Below are 12,520 nucleotides of genomic sequence, written 5' to 3' on the forward strand. Positions count from 1 at the left end.
CTCTTAGTGCACAACTCACATCAAGCCTCAGTGTAAGATTCAATGTTCAACTGAGTTTTGCAATCCCTAGGAATGGAAATTCCACACCCTCTCCAAGCAACCTCTTCCAGTCCTTCAGCTATATCATGGAGAACCACTTTTTTAATATACAGTTACAATTTCCTTTGTTGCACCTTCTGACCCCTATCTTTTCCCCTCATGCATCTCTCAGATGAAAAGGCTAGAATGCACCTTGCGGTAGGGGAATCTGCAATCAGGTCCTCTCTTCTTCAGGGACACATGCACAGAGTCCCTTCAGATACTCTTAACAGCAGGTTCTCCAGCCCCTGATCATCTTAGCAGCTCGTCCTCTTCTAGATTCTCTCAGGTTTGTCACTACCACTTTTTAAAAATCATAGAATCATGGAATGGTTTGGGTTGGAAGGGACCTTAAAGATTATCTAGTTCCAACTCCCCTGCTGTGTGTTTGGGATATAGACTCGGTTGCTCAGAGCCCCATCCAATCTGGCCTTAAACCCTTCCAGGGATGGGGCATCCACAACTTCTCTGGGAAACTTTTTCCACTGCATCAACACCTTCACAGTAAATATTTTTTTTTCTAATATCTAAACCAAATTCTTTCAGTTTGAAGCCACTAAAGGTTAGCTGTCTAAAACTAAACCCCATATTCCACAGGCAGCATAACAGGTTTCTAGTACTGCAGTGTCATCATTTGCATCAGTTTGTTGGTCACACTGTTATTAATACAGCCCAACATATATTTCATTTTCATACTGCATTCCTCACTCATGTTTGACTGTGGTGAACATCCCTCATTCACAGTTTAATTGTTATGAGACAGTTTTTAATAAGCAATGAACAGCTTCTTTCTCAAAGGGAGAATCCTCTTTATTTTTCCCCCCTCAAACTACAGCAAAAAAACCAAATTGAAGCACTAACTTAACACTGCTAGGTGTTTTGACCTGTGTACTTATAGGGTAGTGTAGATTTGAAGATGCTATTGCTGCTGCTCTTCTTGTGTCTTGTCTCCCTTTTTACAGTCTATATCCCATGATTACTGCATTTATTAACCTGAAGCTCACAGGCTCTGACTCCAGTCTTGTGCTCCCTCATAATTTAACACTGCTTTGGGGGTCTGATTTATGAGCAAACTTGCATTCACCTGTGGAGTAGCAATTCCTCTGTTAGGAACCTCAGGTGAGAACTTCTGTTGACACATTTTTCCAGTAGGCTTGTTAGCGAACAGAGTCCTCCTGACTGGTTGTTTCTGTCTTTGAAATGCACTTTGTGTATCTTCTGCTTTGAAATGTCTGATAATGAATCAGCTTGCTCTCAAGGCCAATTTCACCTGGTGTAAAGGCTGTTGACCTGCAGGAGGGTTCACTATGTTTTGTCCTTTCTACTTTGGTAAGACACAGCCCCTTTCTACATGCACAGATCATGTATTTCCTAGAAATCCCACTTGCAGTTCAGTTGGCTGGGCCTTGGTCTCATTTCAGTCGCATGGATCTACCAGGTGAGAAAAACACATAGTTTCTACGAGCCTGGGCCTCAACATTCCTTAAATCTTCTCAGTCTATATACTTAGGACTTTTTATGTGAATCAGAATATTTAAAATGTGTTCAAGCTTCTGGGAAAAGTTTTTTCCTTCCATATTTGATTCTTATTAAGGTGATAATATCTGATTTATCATCTCTGTAACTGTCATTCATTTCAACTTTACAACCATGTTTCCAGATGAGTTTCCACTGAGAGCTTTATGTTCTGAAACTGCGTGTTTGGTGTTTTCCAGGAATTTTTTATGGCCAAATATTAAAGCAAATTTCTCACTGTCAGCGTCTTCCAAACAGCACAGGAGTACTCTCATGGTGGTGTTGGTATTAGCACACATCATAAATTAAGTGTACTTTGAGATCCCAATCAAGGGTCAGGATGCATACTATCTTAGAATTTGTGCAGATGCAGGGAAATGATAGAGGAAACAAGTTCATTCAGCACTGATTTGTGTAAGTAAGTAGGTACCTAACACAGGAACCCTATAGGGCCTCTAATGAGGCATATTAGCCACATGCTCTTCATTTCAGCTTTATGTAGGTAACTAATAAATCAAGAAGAAAAATCTGTTGGAAGACCCAGGAAAAGTGAGACTTGCTCCTTCTTCTGAGGTTCACAGAATTACAGAAAGGAGAGTTGTATCTATTGCATCCAGATGTTGTGAATTAAGTGCTTGTTACTCCTCCATCATGTATCCTTAAATTTCACCATGACCTACTGCCCCCAGCTTGTGGAGTTCCATAACATCCCTGCCTTCATTCAGGATACTTTGAATTCAGAGTATCACAAAAGTGGATTTCATCCTTTCACCTGCCTGCAATTAGAAATTTGCTACAATTATTAATTTGTTGTGGCTGAATGAAAATTTTTCCACATATTTCCTTCTCTGAATATAACACTGGTAATTTTAAGATCCAAATTTGATTACAACATAAAAGAAAATGTCTTTTCAAGTAAATTAATATTTATAAACTATTTACATAAAACAGTTTTTCCATTTTTACTTAGACATATGCATTTTCTTCAGCAGCCACAAGATGGGAGTATTGATCCTTCAAGCTCTTGTTCTGTTCTTTGGTTTTTCTTTTTTACTGTTGTGCTCTGCCAGGCAGAGGCTTAGAGAATGTTTGGTTCCTTCCTGAACAAGTCCGCTGAAATGAACTAAACTGGAGAGAATTTCTGGGAAGTTTAGAGAGTATTAGTCAGCCTTATTCCCAACATGAATCCAGGAGGCAAATGTCGTGTGTACATTAAAAGAGTTTCTTGAGACTAAGCATCACATTTCTCTGGTTCGAGTTTCAGAGTGGTTCTTTTTCAGTTCTGCACTGATCTGCCACCTTTTCAGATAATGGGTTCCCTATAGTACTCTCACAAGGCTGTAAGGATAAGTGGAGCAACAGATCAAAACACTTTTTCTGCATTTACAGGTGCAAGGTCTGCAAGTCTGAAAGAACACAGCTTATGTGATAAAACGACCAACTCTGAGTAATTTGGGGAATGAGAGCTTATGTTAAGAAAACATTAAAAACAAGAAAATTCCAGTTAAATGTTATTGTATGGGCAACTGGACATCTACTTTTTCTGCCTTTAGGCTTATTTCTGGAAGGTTTGAGCATGCAGAGATGTCCTCTTATTTGTCATATGGCCTACAGAGCCTATGAGGACACTAAAGGAAAATGGACCAGTTCAAAATTTTCTGAGCATTGAGGAAGTTTAGATATGAACATCCTTGGTCTGTGCTCAAAGCATTCAAAACTTTATCTGCACAGAGTGTGACCCATACCCCTCTTACCTCTGAAACACATCATCATCCAAGATGCCTTTTATTTTTTTTTTCAATTTTTCATTGTCACACCAGTCCTCCCCTTGTCCTTCAGTTAAAGTGGGAAGTATTTTAAAAAGCAGTGTGTAGGAGGTACTTGGATACCTTGTTACCTGTTAGAGGAGTTTGTATATGTATTCAGAACTCTGTGAACAGACTTGAAAAAATGTGAAGCTTTAAAAATTGTCCTTATGGTGATCCACCTGCTACAAAGAAGAGAGAAAATGACTTCACCGTTGCATGCTGGGTGCAGGAATTAAAAGTAATCAGACAAAATATAATTTCCAGTTTTGATAATTAGATGCGTGATATGAACAAGTAATATCCTAATATATTTTCCAAAGAACTTGACTCCTATTGAAATAATTAAAAGTAGGGTTTTTTTCAGAAGCCACAGAGAAATTTTAAATCAGACTGTAGTGCTTGGTGTTTTGTTAGTTTGTTTATTTTTTTAAGTAGAATGTTAATGTTTCTTTCTGCTTTGTTCTTTTCCATTAAAACTCTTAAAATTTATGCTGGTTTTAAACTAGTTTGTTAATAGTAGGAAAGAAGACACCTTGTTTATTTGGTTAGGTTTTTTCTTTGTATAGATGATGCGAGTAAAAAACAGTTTAGCCATTACACTTTGCCTCGGTAAATGCCACCTTTTTAGGGTTTGACATCTGTACCTAGCTACAAATAATTAGCCAGCATGGGTCTGCATTTTAACAAGATGACAACTTGAATCTTCTTGCTCCTATATTGTAGACACACTGAGATATTTTGTGCTAATGTTCCTTATGTGTATACAATAACAAAAACAAAGACTGAGCTGACTTGTGGCAAGCAATTACAAAACTGCAGCAGATATATTCATACTCTCCCCACATGCCTGGGCCTCCTGCTAAATCTGAAGCCTTGTCTTCCCTCACTGTGATCCTGTTAGAAACTTGATATTTTGGCCTCTACAAGGATAAAATAAACTTTTCACAGACATACACAAATAGCTGAGGAAATATACCTCAGACTTAGACCCCCATTTAAGGAAATAAAAAGGAAGTCTCACTAAGAGAGGAGGAAAAGAAGTGTGGCGTTTTCATGGCAAATAGCATGATGTCTGTTTGGCAGAAGTGACCTTGGAAGAGTACACTTTCTGCCCTCCTTCTCTAGTTGCCTGTTTTTTCCTTGAATATGTAGTACTGTGATAAATGGCTGACAGTATGCTTCACAAAAGACTAGTTCAGTGCCTCCTGAGTGTGACACTACAGCTCTTCTGTAGAGTGCCCTTTCAGGCCTTCCAAAGGCCCTCCTCAGCCATCTGGTGCATATTTATGTAGGAGAGGGACTAATTCCCAGGTGAGAAGCAGACATAGCACACGGAGTACAGAAAATTTAAAACTCATTGTTAGTTTGGCTGCATGTTGGGAACACCTCCAGAAAAATAGAGCTGGTTTTTCTTTTTTGACAGTACATTTTAATTGGTATTTTAAGTTCCTGGCTGTTAAACTGCGTGGTACGAAGGCATATATGAATAGTTTTCCTTAAATGAGAACACTTTGGAAGTAAATGTAAAAACACTTAACCAGAAAATATAATATTGGAGATGCCACTTTATTTAAAAATGTTATCTGAGTGAAGGAACCACCTTATACCAGGCTGTGTTACCTCTGTAATGACTTCAAGTGGGATTAGTGGTTTCTACATACAGTAAGATTGAAGGTAATTACGAAAATCATGTTCATATGTGTCCCCAGGTGTGGAAGACTGAATTCAAGTCTTATTTCCACACTCTGTGAAAGATCGGACCCAAAGGAGAATTACAAGCTAGGTGAGACAGGAGATGCAAGTTGATAGGCAATGCCATGTCTGGGTCAGTTAATAACCGTGAGAGGCTTCAACAAGTACCTCATTTTTGGGGGGATTTAATAAGGTGTTTCTAACTGCCTCACATAGGGGATTTTCTACTGATCTTTTGTGGATTTTATTATAAGGAAAACAATTCCATGCCTGCCTCAGAGCTTATGAGACAGTTTGGTAAGGTATTAAATGACTTCCATCTTTTATCTCATATACGAATCCATTAATTTCAAATGCACTGGCAGTCCCAAAGAAGCCAATGGTCCTTGTTAGATATAGAGTCCAAAAGGGTATTCTGTTTTCCTGAGATGTCACCCAAATGTAAGATATCATGCTATTGCAAGGGCAATATTGATGAGATATATGACTCTTTACTGCAGTTAGATTCACCTGGTTTTGTTTAGTTATCTTTCCAAAATGAACTTCAAGTAGTGTTTGTTCATGGTTTTTTTCAGTATGGTGAGGAGTATGTTAGCAAAGCAGTATCACAAAAGTATGAAAGAGAGAGGCATAATAGTGCAAAGAGCTCTAGAGTAATTCACTTCTTCATTACCAGTGTGACTAAAAAGTAGCAAAAAAGAATTTCTCTAAAGGTCTAAAGGCAAGTGGGTTAAAATGCTAATGGGCATTTTTAGTTCACTGAAGGCTGTAGACAAACAAAAATATTTCCCATACCTTGTACAAGTTAAGAAAGTGTTGTGGAAGAGATCTATATTGCAAATCTTTTAGAGGTGGAACAGAAACATAAGGCATTGCTGGTCTTAGTATCTCCTCTATTTTGTTTTTGTTCTGTCATCAGGTTGCAATCTGCGTGGAGCTGTACTGCCCAAGGAGTCTGTCTGATGGATAGAGATCACATGGGCCATGTGAAGCATGGCCTGTTGCCTTTCCACACTCCCTGTAACAGCCAAGGCAGAATAAGGAAGGGAAAAGGCGAGTTGTGGAACTGGGGCTCCAGTGGAACTGAAATTCAATTACGTGTCTCCTGTAGACTGAACCTCATTGTAAAAATTGGCCTGACAATTTTACCTTTAATCGTACCTCTGTGAACTCTCTTTGATGTTAAAGATGGGCTACCCTCATCCGCCTTTCTTGTCATATTGTGAGCAAGCCTCAGTAAATTGGGTAGCAAGACACAGACCTTTCAGGGAACCCAGACATGAAGTGAACAGCTTTCTCCAGCCCTTGAAAGTACATTGGATTGATCTGTTTGCTGTACAGTCCCCAAGCCCCAGGCTATGGATAAAATTTCTTAGAAGAGAGGCAAAGTAAATCAATTCTGCTCTGTTGCTGGGGTAAAGTTGGTCAATAGATGATATTTTAAAGCACCTCCATCAACAATTTATGAGATTTATTCAGTTTATGCGAAAGAGCACTCCATAATCATCACTACACAGCAATGGCCCAACAGGGTGTTGCTAACTGGATATCATTTAATAAAAGTTTTTCAAGTGCTCAGCATGCTTTCATCAGAGGGTGATTTTTGTTTTTATCCTTGTTTTGTATGAACGTTAGGAGGTAATCAAGAAGTTATAAAAGTTGATGATTTATGAAGCTTTTGAAGTGGTGGGTGAAATTGTAGGCTAGATATAATGCTTATATTGATCACACTGTTGGTAAAAGCATGATAAGACTGTTGACTAAAAGTACTATTATAATAAATTTCATGATAGTCTGTTAAATAGAGATCTAGTATTATTTAAATAACTTGATTTTGGTTAATAGTGGTCATGGTCAACACTGGGCTGTATTGTGTTGATACGCACATAAACCTCACAATTGTTACCATACTGTCACTGTGTTTTCAGAATTGGAAAAGTAGTTACATAGTTACCAAATCTCTCCTACACCAGCCCTTTAATTTCTTATGTTCTCAGCAGTATTCATCTCTTACACTAATAACTTTTTGATATTTTTGTTCCATGCCCATGACTTCATCCCTGCTCTTTCAGTAACTTCAGTCTGCTCTTTCAGTAACTTCTCTGGCTTTGTCAATAAGTTTTTTTTAAATACAATTCTCATATTTCTTTCTTTTGCTTTTCTCATATTATGAGATTACTTTGATTGTGGTCTTGCTTGTTCCAGTTTTGAAAGTACAAGGGAGAGTAAAGTCATAATTTTCCTTTTTGCACATGTAGCCCCATACCTGTTAATTCCTATTACATATTGCCCACAATTTAAAAAGAATTTCAAGAACTTATTTTTAAATCTCTATCAGTATCTCTAATTAAGTTGTTCTTTTCAGCTTTTTTCTCTCCCATTACTATGCTTTTATTTCCATTTCTAGCTACTTGCATTCTGAAGAGACTGTCAGAATTCTCTTACTGGAAAATCTCCAACCCCCCAAAAAAACAAGCAACTTCACCCAATACAAAAAATACAAAAAATACCAACCCCCCCCCCCCAAAAAAACCCCAACAAACAAACCAGCAGAAAATTTTGACCAGTTTTTTTGTTCTCATTTTCATACGTTTTACTTTTTACATCTCCTTCCTCTTCTTTATTCACACTCTCTTTCACTGCATCCTGTTGAAGAGCTGGTATGTTCATACCAATGTCTTTTCAATTTACTAGTTGTTATTTAAGATATGCAGAGAACCCCAAAGTTCAAAAAACAATCCAGTGCTATCCATTAGGGCTGCTCAGCTTCCCTCTCTGTCTTTTTAATGTGCGGAATTTTGTTTCTTTATTTTTCTTGTATTGGTGCTGGCTGACGTTTTTCAGATAAAAATATTGTTTTGTATCCTTTTGGAATGAGATCTCTGCTTTTTGGCTGCTTTATTTCTCACATATCTGATCTACACATCTCAACCTAGCCATAATATGAGAAGGTCCAGTGTTACTAAGAAAACCTGCAAAATCTGTTTTATACTGTAGAATCATTTTTCAAAGTAAACAAATGTGTGTAATGAAAAACAATTTTCAAGGACCTCACCTGAGAACACAGCTGCCCTGGTATCTATTTGTGGGTAATCTCTATTTGTGAGGCACGATACAGATCTCTGCAGGATATGCTGTGTTCCTCTTGAACAACAATTCCCCTTCAATCTAATCTACACAAACTATTTATGTTTATGTTGTGATCTTTTCATATATAAGTAAATTAAGTAAAAATCCCTAGAATAATATCATTATCATAAAAGCAATATGAAACAGATTCACTTACTCTTTTAATATTAGACTTTGTATTCTGCTATTCTTCTACAATCTTCTTTTGACAATAATTTTAGTTTTGGTTTTTTTTCAGAAGCATTTCAGAAGCTCACTCCTGATATGAACAAAACAACTTTCATTGGTGTTGTCTTCATTATATAACTGAACAGATGTTTTAAGAGTAAAATTGATGAAAAGACACAGCTGCTGGAAGTTTTATTCAAATTATTTTAGAAAATATTGCTGCCAGAAAAAGTTTCTTCATTATTCATACAACCACGGATATCAAGATTCCTATGGCAAAATCTTAGCATGTCAAGAAATGGTGTCAAATCTGTATGTAGCTTTCAAATCTCTTGAAAAAATGGTGAATTATCTCTGGAGTACTTCTGAAGTAGGGAATCTCTAGATCATATTGAAAAGATTTTTCAAATCAACAAGTGTTGGTATGCCTCTATTCAAAGGTTTGATTCCAAATACCGCAGAAGACCAGACTGGAACTCTGTGTTACATATACAGAAGTTATATCATATATTAGACTAAATTTGTGACTAAAGAATAACTTTTATGTCTGTTGCTGTTGGACTTCAAATATAGTCTTTCCTGAAGCATGTAGAGTAATACAGAGCACTATAAAGGAGTAAACAATATCAATAAAAAGGGACTAGATTTTCCAGAAAAGTTAGTAAACATTACTCCTTGTCCAATAATTTTACAGTTCTTATTTTACCTAGTTTGCTGAAATTGGCATACCAGTATACTCATTCCTCTTTTGATAGTGAAGATGGAAATAATAGTGAAGAGGAATTAAACTTGCAAAGACAGTAGGTGTTCTAGGTTTGTTAGGCATATGTATGCAATGTCAATTTGAGAACAAGAGAGGTGTGAATTTAAAAAGGAAGAATGTTTAAATCCTTGAGTTTTCTGTAAGACATGCAATGAAAGGTTAAGGACAGTGAGAAAAAATTGCTGTAGACATTAAACATTGGAAAAAAATTGCGAAACAGCCCACAAAGGATTGGGGAATGGCTGGCATAAGAATGACCTTACATCGTACTCACATATGTGAACTTTAAATGTATGTCTGTATTTATGGAAATTATATCAATATGCTATCCTTTGAAAACTCATCTAAGCAGTATGAGAGTTCTCCATGTTTTCATTCATGATGACATAAATGATAACAACACTGATAAGGCTAAATTAAAAAAAAAAGGGACAGAAGGTTATATTATTGTTGAGCTTTTTTTGTTCTTTCTATAACATTTGACTGAACCATCCTGTGAAAATTCACTGAGCTGTTGGATCATCTGTCTTGGACTTTACAGGTTCAAGCTGGGGAATTGCACCATGTTCTCTTCATAAAGGTCCTTATTCTCACCTGAACAGATGTGAAAATAATCTTTTGAGATGTGTTAGAAAATTGGCAATAACTTTTCTATATTTATGCACCGGACACTGATTTTTTTAGCATGGATTCCCACTTGATATAAACCAGAACAGCACTGTTGAAGTCACTGGAGCAAATCAATCAATACTGGCTAAGAATTTTGTCCCCAGTCAGTGTTTTGATGGGAAGGCAGAAAAAAGACTCTTCACTGTCATGCACTGAGAAAAATCATGTGTCTTACTGGGTTAGGCTAAAGACTGCCCTTTGGAAAAAAAAAAAATCACTGCCTCTTGGCTAAGCAAAAGAATTGTGCAGTTTTGAGTACAAACAATAGAGCCTTTGAACTAAAGATATGCAGGCATGAAACTGTTTATTTACAAGGAAAAATGACCCACTTCTCTAGGAACATGACCCAATTTAATCTGCTAGAAAAAAAAAATTGAAATGCTATTTGACCTAAATTTTCTGAAGCAAAAGTTGTGTGGAAAACAGAGAAATGTCTATATAGTTCATGAGGCAGCTTCATTTACAGGTCATTTGCTCCATGTGTCAGACAGGACTGTGTTTCTTATAAAAGGCTCTGATTAGGATTACCTGAAAACTTCCACAGAGCTTTGATCTGTCGTATCACTCTTTTGGAGCTGTCTTAGGGATGCAACTGCACTGTAAACACTGGTATCACTTAAGTACACTCAGAGTCTCAGGACAGGCTAAGATAACATTTGGTGAGAATGAAGTATCTTTCTCAGACAGATGTGCAGAGGCAGGAAGACCTATTTGTTGAACTGTCAGATCTGAGATAATTTGGTATGATTTTCCTAAGAGATCAGCCTACAATGCCACTGCTTTTAGAAAAAGGCAGAAAAATTATAATCTGATTAGTTTAGATTGTCAGTATGGTGAAAATCTCATATGCCTGCTTGATCTGAAGAAATTCATGCTCCCCTATCCATGCAGGAGTCTTTCCTGGGAACAAACCTCCTCTGACTTTGACCTATTTAAAAACAAACACATGAATGTACTGAATCATCAGAGACAGTCAAAACTGGGTCACTGCAGAAGTACTTATTCATTATATGTCAACGGCAAGTTTTTCTGTGTACACTCCTCAAAGTGAATACCAATCCTGAAATTTTAGACAACAACATGAGTGACCTGTGGTATTCAAATCAGGTTGTAGTTTAAATCGAAAGATCAGATATATCCGTTTCTCTTCTTGTATAAATCAAAAGCTGGAATGCTTGTGAAAGCTTGCTTCTCCCCTGCCTCAACAAAACTGCAAAGGCAAAACGATTAATAGCTGCTTCATATATTTTGCCTGAAGAATTATGAAGAGATCCAATAATTTAGAACAAAGGACAGTATGAGCACGCTATCATGAAAGTTTTTGATAAAACTGACTACGTGAGATAGCAGCAGTAAAAACTGGTTTGAGACTGGGACCTTCGGTCACACTGAGATCAGTAAAATTATTTGAGCTGTGAGACAGTCTTCGTCATGTAGATTTTAGTATTTACTCCGTAGTTGTTTCTTCTTGTATGTGTGTAGACCATGTGCATCAAATAAGGGAATAGATTGTTTTAATAAATAATTTTGCTCATTTTTTATTTTGTAGGTATTTTTATTACCTCTGTTTGATACTTGTATTGCCTCTGGATGGGCAGCAAAAAGTCCCATGTGAATTTGGGAACAAACTGAAAGATGATGGGCAAAAAAAGAAGACTGAAGAATACCCTCAAAAGACATGGGGACCAGAGGTAGGTTCACATTAAAACATTTTATTAGATCCCAGTAATCCTGCCTTTCTTGGTGATTTACCTTACTACAGGTAATTCTTTTGGTGTCATAAAACTTCAGCTTTAACTCTTTGATTCAGTGGCTACTAGTGCTATGATTTTTACTGCTATCATGATAAATAAAATAACTTTTTTTTTTAGAAGCTGTGTAGTGAAATACAGCAGCTTGCTGGAGAGCAGGATTTTCACTCTGCAGAAATCTCAACTTTCTCTACCTCCTTTAACAGAGGATACACTGTGCGGTTCCCCCAGCCACTGAACATGACTTTATATAATTGTATAGATGCAGCTCTGTGACATGTACAAGGCCTGAGCTGGCCTTTCCTTTTCCCCCTACTTAGCTCTATCTATATTGCAGAAACTCTAATAAAAGTCAAATGAATCCAGTAGGATTGACAGAAGTAGACAGCCATTACTTCAAGCACAAAAGTGGAGTGCACAGCAAAATTCTCCCAGCCAAGGTGTACATATATCATAAAGAAAAAGGTTTTAGGAACATCATCATGTGAAATTCACTCCTTTAATTTGCAAAGATTTTCAGATACAAAATAACTTTCAGTGTCTGTCCAATCTCTGCAACTGAAAAGCTTGCTTTTTCTGAAGAGCTGGTTGTCTAGCAGTAGCAATTTTGACAGTGATTCTCAACAGACAAATGATTTATCACAGAATATTTTAATATCTTCAATGAATGGGTGTTGGTAATTTTTAGGTGCAGGGTTTAACTTCCCTAAACTAAACAGAGCTCTCTAACTAGTGTGTGGAAATATTTGATTATTTTCTTCATAATACTCACCTACAAATTTTCCACTTTCATATTTACCCTTGTACTAAGTGTGGAGCTAAGCATTTCTTGTATGCCACAATGACATATTTACATAGTTACTCATAGTTGTTTTAGTCATCAACAATATGCATTTACATATGAAGATTTCACAACAGACTCATCTTATTTACAGATAGCATGTGGC

At 36.9% G+C, this 12,520-nt stretch overlaps 1 long non-coding RNA gene across 1 annotated transcript in view; it reads left to right on the top strand.

Annotated features, from left to right (window-relative positions):
• Positions 1-12,520, top strand: part of LOC108449778 — a 101,212-nt gene that overhangs the window by 49,823 nt on the left and 38,869 nt on the right. Inside the window, exon 3 of the long non-coding RNA XR_001866069.1 lies at positions 11,372-11,513. This is a non-coding gene — a long non-coding RNA (uncharacterized LOC108449778). The remainder of the gene's footprint in view (positions 1-11,371; positions 11,514-12,520) is intronic.

Source organism: Corvus brachyrhynchos, unplaced genomic scaffold (genome assembly GCF_000691975.1).
Source record: "Corvus brachyrhynchos isolate BGI_N302 unplaced genomic scaffold, ASM69197v1 scaffold324, whole genome shotgun sequence".
NCBI lineage: Eukaryota > Metazoa > Chordata > Aves > Passeriformes > Corvidae > Corvus > Corvus brachyrhynchos.